Genomic DNA, 19,274 nt, shown 5'->3' with positions numbered 1-19,274 from the left:
GAAAAATGAGCCTTTCAGGCGAAATCAATAGTCAGGCTTATAACCGAATAATGTTTAAGGGAAAGCCCTTGAGGAACAAGTGGTGGTTGAAGGAGACATGGGGAGGGTTGAGGCTCCGGCCAGAGATGGAGAAGGAAAACCTTGAAAAGAACAGGAATGCTTCCTTCTCCATCAAGGAGGAGATGGTAGGGGACGAGATTGCAACTAAGGAGGCAATTAACTTGAGAGACTTTGCACCTAAAAGCTCCCGTTTTCTCTGTAAAGAAGAATGCAAGTTCTTCGGAAAAGAGTGAGATGGGCTGAGGAAGATAAAAGAGGAGGGCACTGCACGTCAGAATTGCTTTTCTGCTAATGTGACATGGAATTTACACGGGACACTTAAAAAAGGAAGCGGTGAGGGTCCATGTGCGGGTTGAAATCACGACTTTGACATAGCAACCATCCTCCAGGTTGTATGATTTTGTTTAAAAATGTTCAGCAGTGCAAGATGCTTGAGTTCATTGAAGTTTCCAGGGCTGTGGTGTGAGTGCAGTATGAAGACAAAGGTGGAAATATATTGAAAATGAGGTCAGGAGCAACTGAAGTGACGTATTATGTACTTGTTAGGCTTTCAAGTATATATGAGTCACCTGAACACCTTGTTAAAATGTGAATGCTGATTCGGTAGCTCTGGCCTACTGACTACAAGGCTTCATTTTTAACAAACTCTCAGATGATGTTTATTCTGGAGTTCCATAGGCCACACTTTGAGTAGCGAGTTCTAAGCTGTGTAAGGGTAGAATTAAAACCCAAAGTGGTGATGTCTTGGGAAAAAAAAGAAAGGGATAAATATACTGAATATCAGAAAGCAATGATAACACTTTGTATCCATTAAGATGGCTATTAGTAAAAATAATAACAAAAATGACAAATATTGATGAGGATATGGAGAAACTGGAATTCTTGTACACTGCTTGTGGGGATATAAAGTGATAATATGGTACGGCGGCTATTGAAAACATTATGGCGGTTCCTCAAAAAATTAAACATAGAATTAAGATATGATCCAGCAATTCCACTTCTAGTTATATACCCAGAAAAATTGAAAGCAAGAACTCAAACAGGTAAGTGTACACTCATATTCATAGCAGCATTATTCACACTAGCCAAAAGCTGGAGACAACCCAAATGTCTACTGATGGATGAATGAATAAACAAAAGGTAGTATATACATACAATAGAATATTATGCAGCTTTACAAAGGAAGGAAATTCTGACACACTACAACGTGGATAACGTGGAGGACATCATGCTAAGCGAAAAAAAACACAGACATGAAGAGACAAATATTGTATGATTTCACTTATATGAAGTACCAAGAGTAGTCAAATTCATGGAGATAGAAAGTAGAATGGTGGTACCAGGGACCAGGAAGAAATGGATAACATGGAGAAACACTGTTTCATAAGTTCTGAGTTTCCGTTTGTGATGATGAAAAAGTTCTTTTAGAAAATACTAATGCTGGGACTTCCCTGGCAGTCCAGTGGTTAAGACTCTGTGCTTCCAATGCAGGAGGCATGGGTTCGATCCCTGATTTGGGACCTAAGATCTCACATGTCACGCGGCATAGCTGAAAAAAAAAATACTAATGCTTAGCTTCCACTTCTACAGAGTTGGCTTAATTGCTTTGGGATGCAACCTGGGCACCAGGATGTTTACAGTCCCTAGGTGATTCTAACATACCATCAAATTTGGGATCCACCACATTAATTTCAAGAGAAGAGCAAAAAGGTTTTTAAAATAAGGATTGACAACCCTTGGAGGACATTTTTTAATTCACTTTTTGAGGAAAGTATACAGCAGCTTTCAGATGTTTGCTTTTGTCTCTGTAGACTAGCATTCAAAACTGTCTTAACAGAAAAATGAGTTTGTTGGTCCAGTCCTTCTGTCACATATTTTGATTGACATCATACAAAATCTTCATACTCAGGGCTCTGTCTGATCAAGAGGAACCAAGAGCTTGGACCAGGTGAGCACAAAGGTACCAAGCAGGGTACTAGTTCCATTAGGTTCACAGTGTACCTTGCTCCCCTCACGACTGCATCCAGTCTCTGACTTCTCTGAATGTATCACTCCAAGAGAAAAACAAGAGGAATTGGAATCAAAAGGAAAGAAATGGGGATAATAAATGTTGTTATCATTTTCTTACCATCAGATTTTTGTTTGCTGAAGGAAATTGAAATGTCTGGGAAGACTGACCTAGAGCATGACAAAATAATCACTGAAGAAATGTAGTTGCCTCTAATATGTGATTCCATGGTTACCTTGTCTGAAAAGGAAGCCTTCCAATAACCAGCACCTTTCTGCAAAGTATATTAAAGTCCCTTCTAAGTTGAGGCAATAATCATGAAGAAACAAAGATTGTTGAATATACCAAGTCAAAGTTTCTTTCAAAATGCTTGATATTACCTTTTACTAAAGAGGCCAAGAGATCTTAAAGACCTAGTCTTATAATTAGAATGACCTTAAGACATTCTTTTGAGGATATATAAATTCTGATATATATAAATTCTGCATTTATACATAATGTGCCTAAGGTTTCAGTACTGACCCTCAGTTTAAAACACTTGCCTTTTTTTTTTTTTTTGCCTCAGCACTGAGAATTATTCCAAGTTACTTAAATTCCAAGTTACTTAAATTTTGAAATGTAGAAATAAAGAAAGGCCTCTCTATTTCCCAATATACTTGTAATTCAAAGAGAAACTACTCACAATTCAGATTCAACTTTGGTGGTAGAGGCAGATGTCAAAACCAAACCACAGTGGTATATGAATAACATGACCCAAACTACCTAACTCTGACTTAAACACTCTTTACAGAAAATAACGTATTAGATCCAAAAGCATCTCTTAAACTCTGAAAGAAGGTATTTGTGCTCTTACTGATCTTAAGACAACATAATAAATATAGCAAGCAATAAGCAGTCCAAAGGCATTTTGGTACATGTATTATAGTATATCTGAAATATAGTATTGTTAGCAATGCTACCTGATAGGATAAAATAAAGCTTATCTAATGGGGAAGTCTCTTCCCTATTTAGAAGTCATCCTTTTTTTAACTGTCCTTGATCTACAAAGCTATCCAAAGAAACTTTCCAGTGTAGTTAGCTAAATTCTTTCAGTTATAAGTTACTCTCTAAAAGTAACTTTGGCACTTTCAAAGGCTCATTAAATCTTTCTGGGCCCTTGGGTATCACTAAGGAAACTGCTACAATAATTTGCTAAATGGTACCCTCTGGGACCTGAAAAAGTTCTTGTTCCTTACAGAAGACTAACTTGCTCTCAAAAAGAAATTTACTTCCTACCAGGATATGGCTAAGACCCTTTGTTTATGGCTATAAAAATTGTTTAAGGGGGTTAAATCAATTATTTATTTTAGACACACTCTGTGATCTAAAAAACTATTATTTTTTACTATCGGAGTTTTATTTATTATTATTATTTTTTAAAAGCACTAACCTAGCTGTCCTCTTCTCACTAGTTAGTTTGCCCACCGGGAGAATCATCTATTTAAATGGTGTGAGGAGCTTGGTCTGCCTTTAATTCCAAATTGGCTGTTCTGGAAATGCATCAGCTGTTTCTTTAAGGCCCAAAGAAGTTTTATAAACATTGCTCTAAGTTTAAGTGAAACTAGAACTATCTTCAAACTCTTAAATGACATAATCTAAATAAACTACACTAACATCTCTAAAGGAATTTCCATTACAGTAATGGAAGTGAAGATGAAAAGCTGCATTAAGAGTTATGTGGTCTAGCTTTAGTGTTCTCCCAGTATTTGTGTTTGTTCATTTACTTCCTCTACCATCTTGTACTGTATTCAACCAAATAAAGTATAAAATCAAGCTCTTGGGGCTTTATGTGCCTAAAGACTTTTAAAGTTTTGTGAACGTAGCAGTAAAAGAAGAAACAGGAGAGGGCTGGATCTAAAAATTAAATCTGGCATTTATGCACAGATAGAAATTAAAATCACAAGGAGAAAACAAAGTTCCCCAGGACAGCCCCCTGCAACCGCTTGCTCTATTCTTGGCTTGCTTTGCAAAGGGGAGATTGGGACCTGGCCCTGTATGTAGTTAGTAACAGGTAGAAATATGGATTTGGGGAAGTACTGACATGAAAGCAAAGGAGTCATAGAAACCTGGCATAGATACCACCACTCTCCATCTTTAGGCACATGTACCCAGACCAAGGCTCAATGGGAACAGGCAAATCTAAAGTTATTTTAGATTCCAAAAATAACTTGCTGGATACCACCAAATCAGCAAGATAGCTTATATCTGACTCATAGGGTGCTAGTGATTTTAGGGGGATTTACAAAGCCACAAATAGTATTGTTATGCCAATTTACAGGTTAGTAAAGGAAAACTCACCAAGATTAAAGAACATGGAAGCACAGATCTAGTAAATGGCAGAACCCAGATCAGGGATCCTGTTTCAGCTGATTCCAGAACCCATGTTCATTCTACTATATTGTGACATCTAGGGAAGAGTTAACTTACTTTAGAGCATTAAATATAGCCCAGTCTCTACAATCTCCTCTTTCTGTAAGTATAAGTTATCAAGGCTTCCTAGGTCTTAAAAGAAGCATCAACAAATAAATGCAGAAAACTGAATCAAATATGCTAGTCCTGACGGCCTCCTCGAGCCTTTAGTATAAGGTGCCCTGTGAGCCCCCATACTGTGGACATGGGAGGCTTTGATTTTCCTCTGAGTTTTTATAGCACTCATGTTCCAAGAAACACTTTAGGAAATGCATCTGCAAAATCTCGCTGGCTAGTGAAGTCAGTTTCTTTATGGTGACTTTGTATATCTCCATTCTCACCCATGTTATGATGATTTAAAGCTTAATTCTCAAAGGTCAATCTAAATCCCCTTATGCCCAAGAGCTATGAAACGACTCATTTTTCTCCTCTGTAACTACAAGTATTGAGAACATTTATGGAGATCAGAAATGTGAGTGCAGAAAACTTACATTTTTTGTTTTTTAACCTCCCACTTGGAGGACTGAGAGTAGTAAAATTATTCCTTAACTCTTCATCTAGAGTTTGGGGAACCTACAGTCAATCCAAAGGAAGACCTTCTCTTGTTCCTTTCACACCCCTGTCCTCTGATTTCTCCCTCTGCTGCTCAAGTTTGTTTTCCCTACTAGGTCTTCATAGATTGCTATTTCCTTTTTATCCTCTCCCACTCCCAAAGCATGTGTTTGGACTTTATACAGAAGTAGATAAAGGGGATATATATATACTTCTGAAGAGTTTTCCTGGGGGCTGTAGCTTAAATTTAGACCATGAGGAGAATTGACTTAAGAAATATGTCAAGTCCTGATAAACTCTACGTATACAAAGAGTGATAGCACCTAACCAGTGTTATGATAAGCTTCAATGTAGTGGCATATACTATATAGACTCTGGGTGATCTTGGGCCAGTTACTCACTTATCCATGTCTTAGTTTTCCCATCTTTAAAACAAAGATGATTGTAATACCTACGTACGGTTGTTTACATGTGAATAAGATAAAACATAAAGGGCACATTAAACAATGTCTAGTGCACAGTAATTACTCAATAAACGTTAGCTGATATTTTTTGTACAATGATACATTATTTGTACAATGATTCCCCAGAAAGGCCAGCCATCAGTAATTTAGCAAGACTTGATCATTTCCTTATCTCACAGAGCCCTGTCAACTGGTGGTGTGGAAGGAGGGCTGTGGTAGAGAGGGTCATTCCCATCTGACGATGGAATGAAAGGTCAGTTAAGGCAGGTCCTCAGAGGAAGTAGTGGGGTACAGTTAGAAAGGACTATGGGTTAGACACTGTCCACGGAACCTACTCTTACCTTGGGCATTGGTGGGACCTCTCCCTCCATCTCAAGTAGTTACTTTCAGAGATTAAGAAAATCATTCTTAATCAATGTTTGCTAACATCTATGAGTTTCCTCTTAGAATAAATTCTTAGAAATTAAATTATTGGTCTGTGGGAGAGCTTCTGAATTCAAGTCCATGTTTTAAGTCTTTGGTTCATCTTGAAATTTTTTCTCCCAGAGAACTTGCTTGTTCTTTTCCCAATCATCTGTGTATATAAACAACTATTTTCGTATCACCTTGACCACACCAGGATTCCTATATTTTTAAACACTTTCTATTTGATAAATAAAAATATCTATTGATTTTATTTGGTTTTGAGCACTAGTTATTTTGACCATCTTTAAATATGTCTACTGATAATTACATTTCTACTGTGAATAGCCTGTTCATAGCATTTGCCCATTTTTAAATACATGACTCTATTTTTCCTTTTTTTCCCTTGAAACAGATTACTCTTGTTTGCTTGGAAAATGCTTTACCATACATATTTTTCTCCCAATTTTATGGTTTCTCCTGTTTATGTTTTTTATTCATATGTTTTCATGTTTTATTTTCACATCTGATTTTTATGTTTTATTTTCACATTTTATTTTCAAATTATTTTAAAAACAGAGCATCCCAAAATCATTACCCTTTGACTTTAATGGAAATACATCTAGCTTTAACTTTACAATAGACTCAATTTGAAATATATTATTTAATATATTAAGGAAGTATCATAATATTCTAACAAGATAGTTTACTACATTAAATCATTAAAATGGTTAATTATATTATTAGATTTCTTAATATAATGTCTCATTGTACTCATCTGTAAACCCTGCTTAATCATGACTTTTTATTAGTTTTTTAACATAGTAAGTTCAATTTTCTACTTTAGTTTTTGTACATATTTTTATAAATGAAATTGGCCTGCACTTAACATTGTAACATTTTTCTGGAAGTTCTTATAAGTGAAAAAAAAATAGGAATTATGAATATTTATACTTATATAGCTATCTAAATATATGTTAAAAATATTATATAATTAACTGAAAACATGTTGGAAATGATGAGACAGTTTCAGTTCAGCATCTTTTAAAGATAATCCTAAAACAAGATTTGTTTTTTGAAGTAACAATATAGTACTGACCCATTAAAGTTTTTCTCAACCTTACTTGATTTCTCAGAATTAAAATAATGCATTTTAATATGAAATTATCCATTTCATGAAAACTTTCTCATTTATTAGAAAGTTTTACATATTTCTCTTTTATATTAAAAATCTCTTACCTAATTCATGTTTTTCTATATGTGTTTTCTCTGTTTCTTGTAATATTATCACACATTTACCTTATCAGTTTAGTTTTTGTCATTTTCATATTATATACTCCAGGGTTGATTCATCAGTTATTCTCTTTTATTTGTTATAAATCATCAACCTTTTTTAACACTACTAACTTCTTTCTCTTCCAATATTTTTATTTTATTTTATGATTTCCTTTCTAATGTATGAAGATGACTCAATATTTTCTTTCTTAATTATCTAAGCATTTAAAAGCTTTAAGGGTATTTCCTCACCAGTACATATGTTTCTCTTGGGATTTTAAGATGTATTCTTCTCACTACTGTTACTTTCTGACACTATTTCCAAGTGGTTAGGAAATGTTTAGTCCTTTTGTTATTACTTATGTATGCAATTCATTTCCTGATAGAATATGGCTTGTATCTTTTCTGCTTTGGAGAGTTTCTCCTTTGTTGGAATGTATTTTATTTATTCATTTTTTTATATACCAACATTCCCTAACAGGAAGATTATACACACACACAAATACGTGTGTGTGTGTGTGTGTGTGTGTGTGTGTGTGTGTGTGTGTGTATATATATACATCTTACATATGATTTCATTAATTATGTTATTCAGTCTCTAAAATTATTTAAAATTTTTTTCTTACTTTATCTGTCAAAGACTGAAAAATACTCTTACAGTGTTTCAATTGCTCCTCAAATTTTTAGTAGTGTTTAGCTTTATATTTTTCATGTTATGTTGTTCACCTCAGGTAATAACTACAGATTTCATCTTCTTTAATCAATAAAATTGCTTTCTTTTATCCTGGTAAACGCCTGTGGCCTAAAATTCCACTTTGTTTGATGTTACTGTAACCCAAATGACCTCAGACTTCATTAGCCTGTGGGTACTAAGGACGTTTCATTAATATTAATACCCTAATTTGCTAGCTCATTAACCCCTACCTGCCTAACAGTAGGACCTTGACCTCTACTTAGGAATTCCCTAGGCAGTATCCGACATGTGGTCTGGAATCTGTAATCTACTCTTCATCTCTACTGGCTGCTCTTTGAAGATGGACTCTGGGCTCCTGCTGCTTTTTCCAACTGCTGCTGCTGCTGCTGCTGTGTATGACTGGCCTCCAGCCCAGAGACATTCAGTCCTAAGGGCACCATAATGGTGAAACTATCTTCCATGAGATCAGAGGAGACATCTTTTAGAGGCGTTCTCCTATGAAAGTGTCTTATTGGGAAATCAATGAGACTACTACTTAGGTTAACATTCAGCCTTTCTTTTTCCCAAGAGACATATTTGTTGAGAGAAATTTGAGTTAACTGTTGTGCAACTCAGTACAAACACTCCTCTCTAAACTCCAGACCTGTTGTGAATTCTGGTTCATCCTGTTAAATGCTCTTTGCACAGACAACTATTCTCTCAGGGACCACACCTCCTTGAAATATGGATTCTTTTGCAATGCCTTCTCTCACATTTTGAAAGGCACGTGTGTAAAATAATGCTTTCATTTTTAGAGTGCCCATTATTTTGCTAGGCATATTGTGAATGATCTTACTTAAACCTCATGGTAACCCTATGACAGAGGGGCTGTGATTATTCCCATGTTGCTGATGAGAAACCTGAAGACAGAGAGGTTACTTAACTTGCCCACAAAAAGCAAGCTACTGCTATAACCACCACCCTTTCATACTACTGCTTCCTCAGTCTTGGGTTCTTTATTTGATTCATCCTTCTGGTAACTAAAGTGTGTCATCAGGTACATTTTTCATGAAAAGTACTTCAGGTTGTCCACTCTGAATCTTTAAATAGAGGCTTTATTTAATGTCTTTACTGTTTCTTTACTCATGTGTGACAGCATTTGGGTTATTCTTTCTCTCTGTAAATTGGAAGTATAGCATGATGTATAACACTTTAAGGATCACCAGGGTTATTTCCTTAAAATGCAGATTTCTGGCAAGAGTTTATATAATTCTGGTGCAAATGGTTTGTGATTCACACCTTGAAAATCATTGTATGGTGACTGGCATTACAGTCTGCCATCAAGTTCCTGCTTTGTTCTTACTGGTTCCATGGCAGTGAACACATTTCTTAACCTCTTTAAGCCTCAGTTTACTCATCTGTAGAATGGGACAAATGATTACACCTATTTCTTATAGTTGTTTTAAGGATTAAATGAAATAATGCTTAATAATACACAACATAGTTCTGGAAAATAAGTAATAGACAAATATCTGCTATTTTCATAGTAAGTATTATTAGTTGTCATTCCATTTTCTACCTTTACATGGTGTACAAAATAATAATATAGCCACCATTTTTTTTCTTTAAGATTTTCCTGATTGTTTTTCTTCTTGGGCACTAGGAGCAGTATATCTTTATCTTAGAAAAAAATTTTTAAAGTATAAATGTGGTATTTTTGTTCTTTTAATTAACGTTGCTAGTTCATAATAGCCCCGTGATGTACCTCATTAGTTCAAGAAAGTTTTTCTTCTATTTTGTCTTTCAGTAATTTTTCTACTCTGAGAATTTTTAACTCTTTCACTATATTTTGGGAAAGTTCAAAACTATGCACATTAGGTTGTCAATTTGATAAAGCCGATGCCAGTTCTACTTGTTCCTATGTCTAATGCCATTTAAATGGTATTATAGAATTATTAATTTATTCAGTTCTTTCATTTGCTCTGTCAGGTCCCCTAAATTTTCAATCAATCACCTCAGTTTTCTTTTTTTTCATTGATAGAACTGACATTTTCTTGAATTTATTTAAGATTTCAAGACAGCAGAATTCTAAAATTTATGTTGCCCATAAATATCTTTCTCTGGAGGGAATAAAGAGATGGACCATACTTGGTGTTGTGGAAATATGAATTATGGATTTTTAGCTTAGGTCTAAGATAATGATGAAATCTGGAATAGCAGAGGTAAGAACATGGTGGAGATAAAAATTTTTATTTTACTGAGTTTTGGTTACATGTGGAAAATCCAAATAGAGCTGCCTAACAGAGAAATGGGTATTCAGATCTGGATTTCCAGAGATAAGTCTTGGAAAGCTAAGTCTTGTCCAGAGATAAGTGTTTCAGATATTATTGTACACTAGATAATAGAAGCAAAGGAAGTCAACCAAAGAGAAGGTACATGAGACAGGGGCAGAAAGTGTGATATTGGAGAACAGCCACTGATTTCAGTGATGAGATGAAGGATGAAGATGGTCCACTGGACCATGAAAAGAGGTGACTAAGGAAACAGAGGAGGAGAAATTCAGGAGAGAAGACTAAAAGAGGACTGACCAGTGACAAATGCTGCAGAGGCCAAGTAGTATGAGAACTGGGAGGAAAGGACAAGATTTATGAAATAAGTTGTGGAAGAGTAGGTTTTGATGAAACATTATAAGTACAGGAAAGGTAGAAAAATAGCAGCAATATGTTTAGTCTGCACCTTCAATGAGTTTTTTTAATGTACAAAAGAAGAGAGATAAAAATGGGAGAGATCAGGCATGAATTGCATTAAAAGTTGGGAGCCAGTTGAAGTGAAGAAGCTGGAAATACAGATAGCATGCTAATAATTAATGGAGGGAAGTTCAAAGGATGTGAAAAAGAATGGGGATAAAGCACAGATGGAGGTAGGTGTTATTCTTGGACCGAAGAAACTTCTGAGATTAGATGGAAGGGAGCATACATGTGTAGACTCAGTAGATTCACAGGAGAGCAGAGGTAGCATGTTAGAAACATCTGTGTAGAGAGTGTGTCAGAGGATTTAAAGAATATTATGGAAAGGATGTATTAATTCCAATGAGGATGCTGACATTAGAGAATGTCAAAGTAATTTGAGTGTCCATATCATACTGACAATAATAAATTCATAATAAAACTAACCTATCTATATGGTTAATTCAGTTTTCTTTTTCTAGAAGCATTTAGTGTCTTGGGTACATTGGCATAGTATTTGCAGGGAATATATGCCAGAGAAGAGATAAGAAAGCTGGATCAATACAAAAGAGGGTTTGACATCTACCCTAATCAGGAGCTAGGATGGTTAAGTTTACCAGATAACTGCCATATGTCTGCAGCCTCTAGTGAAAATGCAACCATGTGTCACCATGTTTTGAGTCACATCAACACTATCATCCAGACACCATTGGGCCAGGAATAGGAACCCAAAGGCAACCAACAAAGGATGGGGCTATGAGATGTGCCTGGTATGAAAAGTCTGCCCAAGGGTGATGTCTTTGTGTGTTACAACACAACTAATCCACTTTCTCTGTGATATGTACATGATATAGTAGGGATGTGCATTATAAAACAATACCTGAACTATGGGATAAAACTATAAGACAAAAATGTAACAAAAAGAACATGGAAGCATAAAGAAAATAAATGTAAGAAAAAGGACAAGTTAAATTTTTAAATTTTACCTAGCATAGCTTAATTCTAAATTTTTTAAAAATGGCAGTTCTTAATGACTGTTGGCAGTGAACTAAATAGAATTACAAGTTTGCATTTTTCTTCATAATGGTTGTAAGATTCTTAAGAATAAGGATTACATAGCATTACATATTATATGTAAAAAACTTTAGTAATTATATATGTTAATCAATTTCTCTATTAGCAAAAATAGAGCATTGCAAAATGATGTAGTTTTATTTTGGATAATAAAGATTTGAACTATTTTTTAGTTGGGAACCAAGATTTGAAGTGGGAGAGTCACTAAGTTTCTAAAAGAAATAAAGACTTGGAGACATTTTACTCTTTCCCATCTTGGTGTTAACCTTCAGGAGCTGGCACCAAGTAGTTAGGCTATTGTTTTCGGTTTTATCAAAATTCATTTTCAAACAATCCTATTTGCAAGATAAAGAAAATGGAATATCCAATATGGATTTTTCTCTGCTGTCTTAAATATCTTGCTGAAGTGTAGTGGGTTGAGTTAGGGCATTTCATAGAGGCAATCAACTCCCTTTGCAAAGATTCTTTAAAAAAGAATAATAATAGTAATAATAACAGTTGGAGACCCAGAAATTAAAGATGAATAGCTGATCCAGCCCCAATTTTTTTTTCTCATATTTAATGTCTATTTGTTTAGACAGCCCTTGGGTTTGTGAATTCATTATTATTTTTCCTGTTATACGAAATGCTATTTCTGTTGAAGTGCTGCTGGATTTGGAAATCATTCTCATGACTAAATATTTGTTTGTGTCAGAAGAGCACGGTGTGCAGCTATGCTGCCAGTGGGTGCTCAATAAAGATTAATGGATGGCCGTGCAAAAATTAAAATAAAATAAAAAATAAATAAATTAAATTAAATAATAGAAACCACTGATCAATCTCCTGAAAGTTTGTCTGGCACTCTAAGAGTTATCTTATTATTCTTATATATTATTCTTATATTCTATATTCATCATATAAAATCTATGATAATTACAACAACCTTATATTGTGAGTACTATTGTATCCACATTAGAGTTTAGGAAACTGAAGGTCAGAGATATTATGTGACGTGTCCGAGTTCCTACACTTACCTAGGTGTTGTACCAAGAATTTGAATATAAAAATTCATCTTCTTTCCTCTCATATTCATTACCATCTGTCACACATAATTTGTATATAAGTCAATACGGGGGACTTAGTTTTGTGGAAATATGGTATCCACATTCTTGAAAGTACTAAAATAATATCTGTGGTCTGTTTCTAGGGGCATTATCATAGCATTCTAAGAGAAAACTTTTGAAAGATTATTATTTTTAAATTAGTCACTGTATATACACTAAAGCTCTAAGATTAAAAAAAAAAGACCAGCCCTTTAAAATTTGTTAATAATATAATAATCTGTGTATTTAGTAAAAGGCAAATAAGATACAATAATATAAGAAACTGATTATCATATATAAAAGCATAAATTGAATCAAAGATTTTAAATTTTCACGATGATCTTTAGGGAATTATCATATTTTAAGAGAGTATGGAAGTTTGAAGTATATATTTGTATGCAAGACTAAATGTCAGGCTAGAACATCATTTCATTCGTTGATACAGGTAACAAATACTATATATTTTGTAAAAAATCAATTTAATTGTACAATGAACATCATGAGAAAATTATACTTTGCAGAAACACTTTAAGACAATTATAGCTCAATTTTGCTTCTCCAGAATGACAAATGGCAGAACTGTCCCCCACACTCCCCTGCCAATAACATCCTTAAGTCAAAAAGGGCCAGAAGATTAGATTACAAATTCTAATATTTCTTGCTACAGTAATATTTTAATGTCATTACAAAAGAATAACATTCGGCCCTCTGGTAATTATTAAATTAAGCGCTAAATGTTTTATAGCATGTATGAACTCAGAATAGAATCTGCAGTATGAGGAAAATCTGGAAGGCTATCTATTCTAACACTTCATCAGCACTACTCCCATTATCTGATGAAGAAATTGACCAACCTCGACTTGAACATGTCCAAGTTTATAGGACTCGTTACCTATTATGGGATCCCATTTCCACAAAGTTCAGTTGTAATTCTTACAAGGTACTTCTTTGAACTGAATTCTCTCAAAGTTGTATTCATTTGTCTTAGTCCTACCCTCTGAGGTTAAACTAACAAACTATAATCCTTTTTCCATATGGAACTACTTTTATTTGAAGACAGCTATCAAATCTCTTTGCATCATCTTATCCCAGATGCTTCAACTATTTTGACCTGGAGACCCTCACCATCTTAGTGACTCTCCCCTGAGAAAGTTCCACTTACTAAATGTCTCTGAATGATAGAAAGTAAAGCAATGTTATTGCTCATTATTTCAGGAGATCCTTAGGGTGAATAGATTTAACATCCATAATTCTGACTGTTTTAGAGCAAATTTAAAGGCCCAGGACATGAAGTAATTAGTAATTTTGGCAACTGAAAAATTTGAATTGCACAGGTTCTAAGACTGCTGTACAGATGCAAATCACTTAATGGATAAGAGTGAGTGAGAGAACCTGATGAGCCAACATTCATTTATCCATTTAGCTCTTTGATTCTATAATCCTCAATGCGCTTATACAGGGTAACTTTTGTTACAGTGCATGTGTACGTGTGTATGTGTCAGTGAAAAGCGACCACAAAAATAAAGTCAACTGACAGTGTTGTATTGAAGGCAAAGTAACATTAAAAGGCCTAAGAATGTCATGACGATAGCCACAAGAAAAGATTTTGATAATTCATTCTTGAAATTAATCTGATATATGACATGATTGAGTCTACCATATATGTTCTACATAAATTCTTAAGGCAATTAATTAAAATGTCAAAATGATTCTCCAACCAGTATAAATTTTCTCATCTAGTGATGAATAACAATTTATCAATAGGTAATTAATTTCTGGGCTGATGATATATCCAACAAATGCAAAACTCCATGCTGAAATGTGATTTGGGAGTCAAGAGAATTGAACATTTCTGCATATAGTAAACTTATGGATTCAAGATAGGTCTTCATAAATATCAAAGGTCTACAAAACTTCTTAGGACATCAGCTAGGATAACACTAGAGATTTTGTAGTCAAACACACTCTGTTAACTGAAAGTAAAGGATGTAGCATAACAACTTTGCATAAAAAGCCTCAGTGTTGGACTCTATAGTAGGCTGGATGATGGTCACCCAAAGATATCAGGTCAGAATGTATAAACTCTTAGAATTTAGTAATAAAAGATAAGTAGAACAATTAAAATGGGCAAAAGATAAAAATAGACACTTCTCCAAGGAAGAGGTACAAATGACTGATAAACACATGAATGATGCATGGCATCATTAGTCATCAGTTGACAAAGATGTGGAGAAATAGGAATCCTCATACTCTGACCCTGCTGGTGGAAATCTAAAATGGAGCAACTGTTTTTGGAAAACAGACTGACAGTTCCTCAAATGATTAAACATAGGATTACCACATGACCCAGCAACTTCATCCAAATGAAAAAATATGTCCACACAAAATCTTGTACATGAAAGTTTAATAGCAGCATAATCTATAATAACCCAAAGGTAGAAATTACCCAAATGTTCACTAACAGATGAGTGGATAAACAAAATGTGGCATTTTATACAACATAGCATGAAGCCATAGAAAAGAATGAAGTATTGATACATGCTACAACTGGGATCAGTCTTGGAAACATTATGCTTAGTGAAAGAAGCCAGTCACAAAAGTCCACATATTATATGATCACATTCATATGAAAGTCCAAATTAGGAAAATTTTTAGAGACAAAGTAGATAAGTGTTTGCTCAGGGTTAGGGTGAGGGTAAGTAGGTAATAAGGGCTGTTACTAAATGATACAGGTTTCTTTTTGAAGCCACAAAAATGTACTAAAACTGACTGTGTTGATGGTTGCACATATCTGTGATTGATTATGCTAAAAATCACTGAATCATATGCTTTTAACGGATTAATTTTATGGTATAGGAATTACATCTCAAAAAACTGTTTAAAAAATGAGATTAGAGAGGGCAGACAGCAGAAGCAAGAAGAACTACAATCCTGAAGCCTGTGGAACAAAAACCACATTCACAGAAAGATAGACAAGGCTATGTACCAGATGAAGGAACAAGATAAAACCACAGAGAAACAACTAAATGAAGTGGAGATAGGCAACCTTCCAGAAAAAGAATTCAGAATAATGATAGTGAAGAGGATCCAGGACCTCGGAAAAAGAATGGAGGCAAAGATCGAGAAGATGAAAGGAATGTTTAACAAAGACCTAGACAAATTAAAGAAGAAACAATCAGATGAACAATACAATAACTGAAATGAAAACTACACTAGAAGGAATCAATAGCAGAGTAACTGAGGCAGAAGAATGGATATGTGACCTGGAAAACCGAATGGTGGAATTCACTGCTGTGGAACAGAATAAAGAATGAAAAGAAATGAAGACAGCCTAAGAGTCCTCTGGGGCAACATTAAACGCAAGAACATTCGCATTATAGAGGTCCCAGAAAGAAAAGAGAGACAGAAAGGACCCGAGAAAATATTTGAAGAAATTATAATCAAAAACTTCCCTAACATGGGAAAGGAAATACCCACCCAAGTCCAGGAAGCGCAGCGAGTCCCATAGAGGATAAACCCAAGGAGAAACATGCCGAGACGCGTAGTAATCAAATTGGCAAAAATTAAAGACAAAGAAAAATTATTGAAAGCAGCAAGGGAAAAATGACAAATAACACACAAGGGAACTCCCATAAGGTTAACAGCTGATTTCTCAGCAGAAACTCTACAAGCCAGAAGGGAGTGGCATGATATACTTAAAGTGATGAAAGGGAAGAACTTACAACCAAGATTACTCTACCAGGCAAGGATCTCATTCAGATTTGAAGGAGAAATCAAAAGCTTTACAGACAAGCAAAAGCTAAGAGAATTCAGCACCACCAAACCAGCTCTACAACAAATGCTAAAGGAACTTCTCTAGGCAGGAAGCACAAGAGCAGAAAACGGCCTACAAAAACAAACCCAAAACAATTAAGAAAATGGTCATAGGAACATATATATCGATAATTACCTTAAACATGAATGGATTAAATGCTCCAACCAAAAGGCACAGGCTTGCTGAATGGATACAAAAACAAGACCTATATATATGCTGTCTACAAGAGACCCACTTCAGACCTAGGGACACATATAGACTGAAAGTGAGGGGATGGAAAAAGATATTCCATGCAAATGGAAATCAAAAGAAAGCTGAAGTAGCTATACTCATATCAGATAAAATAGGCTTTAAAATAAAGAATGTTACAAGACACAAGGAAGGACACTACATAATGATCAAGGGATCAATCCAAGAAGAAGATATAACAATTATAAATATATATGCACCCAACATACGAGTACCTCAATACATAAGGCAACTGCTAACAGCTATAAAAGAGGAAATTGACAGTAACACAATAAGAGTGGGAGACTTGAACACCTCACTTACACCAATGGACAGATCATCCAAAATGGAAATAAATAAGGAAACAGAAGCTTTAAATGACACAATAGACCAGATAGATTTAATTGATATTTATAGAACATTCCATCCAAAAACAGCATATTACACTTTCTTCTCAAGTGCGCACAGAACATTCTCCAGGATAGATCACATCTTGGGTCACAAATCAAGCCTCAGTAAATTTAAGAAAAGTGAAATCATATCAAGCATCTTTTCTGACCACAGCGCTATGAGACTAGAAATGAATTACAGGGAAAGAAACATAAAAAACACAAACACATGGAGGCTGAACAATACGTTACTAAATAACCAAGAGAACACTGAAGAAATCAGAGGAAATCAAAAAATACCTAGAGACAAATGGCAATGAAAACATGATGATCCAAAACCTATGGGATGCAGCAAAACTAGTTCTAAGTGGGAAGTTTATAGCTATATAAGCCTACCTCAAGAAACAAGAAAAATCTCAAATAAACAATCTAACCTTACACCTAAAGGAACTAGAGAAAGAAGAACAAACAAAACCCAAAGTTAGCAGAAGGAAAGAAATCATAAAAATCAGAGCAGAAATAAATGAAATAGAAACAAAGAAAACAATAGCAAAGATCAATAAAACTAAAAGCTGGTTCTTTGAGAAGATAAACAAAATTGATTAACCATTAGCCAGACTCATCAAGAAAAAGAGGGAGAGGACTCAAATCAATAAAATTAGAAATGAAAAAGGAGAAGTTACAACAGACATCGCAGAAATACAAAGCATCCTAAGAGACTACTACAAGCAACTCTATGCCAATAAAATGGACAACCTGGAAGAAATGGGAAAATTTTTAGAAAGGTATAACCTTCCAAGACTGAACCAGGAAGAAATAGAAAATATGAACAGACCAATCACAAGTAATGAAATTGAAACTGTGATTAAATGAAACTGTGATTAAAAATCATCCAACAAACAAAAGTCCAGGACCAGATGGCTTCACAGGTGAATTCTATCAAACATTTAGAGAAGAGCTAACACCAATCCTTCTCAAACTCCTCCAAAAAATTGCAGATGAAGGAACAATCCCAAACTCATTCTATGAGGCCACCATCACCCTGATACCCAAACCAGACAAATGTACTACAAAAGGAAAATTACAGACCAATATCACTGATGAATATAGATGCAAAAATCCTCAACCAAATACTAGCAAACAGAACCCAACAACACATTAAGAGTGTCATACACCATGATCAAGTGGGGTTTATTCCAGGAATGCAAGGATCCTTCCATATATGCAAATCAATCAATGTGATACACCTTATTAACAAACTGAAGAATAAAAATCATATGATCATCTCAATAGATGCAGAAAAAGCTTTTGACAAAATTCAATACCCATTTATGATAAAAACTCTCCAGAAAGTGGGCATAGACGGAACCTACCTCAACATAATAAAGGCCATATATGACAAACCCACAGCCAACATCATTCTCAATGGTGAAAAACTGAAACCATTTCCTCTAAGATCAGGAACAAGACAAGGATGTCCAGTCTCACCACTGTTATTCAACATAGTTTTGGAGGTCTTAGCCATGGCAATTAGAGAAGAAAAAGAAATAAAAGTAATACAAATTGGAAAAGAGGAAATAAAACTGTCACTGTTTGCAGATGACATGATACTATACATAGAGAATCCTAAAAATGCCACCAGAAAACTACTAGAGCTAATCAATGAATTTGGTAAAGTTGCAGGATGCAAAGTTAATGCACAGAAATCTCTTGCATTCCTATACACTAATGATGAAAAATCTGAAAGATAAATTAAGGAAACACTCCCATTTACCATTGCAACAAAAAGAATAAAATACCTAGGAATAAACCTACCTAGGGAGACAAAAGACCTGTATGCAGAAAACTATAAGACACTGATGAAAGAAATTAAAGATGATACCAACAGATAGAGAGATATACCATGTTCTTGGATTGGAAGAATCAACATTGTGTAAATTACTATACTACCCAAAGGAATCTACAGATTCAATGCAATCCCTATCAAATTACCAATGGCATTTTTTACAGAACTAGAACAAAAAATATTAAAATTTGTATGGAGACACAAAAGACCCCAAATAGCCAAAGCAGTCTTGA

Source organism: Tursiops truncatus, chromosome 17 (genome assembly GCF_011762595.2).
Source record: "Tursiops truncatus isolate mTurTru1 chromosome 17, mTurTru1.mat.Y, whole genome shotgun sequence".
Lineage (NCBI taxonomy): Eukaryota > Metazoa > Chordata > Mammalia > Artiodactyla > Delphinidae > Tursiops > Tursiops truncatus.
This window is presented reverse-complemented; position numbering follows the sequence as displayed.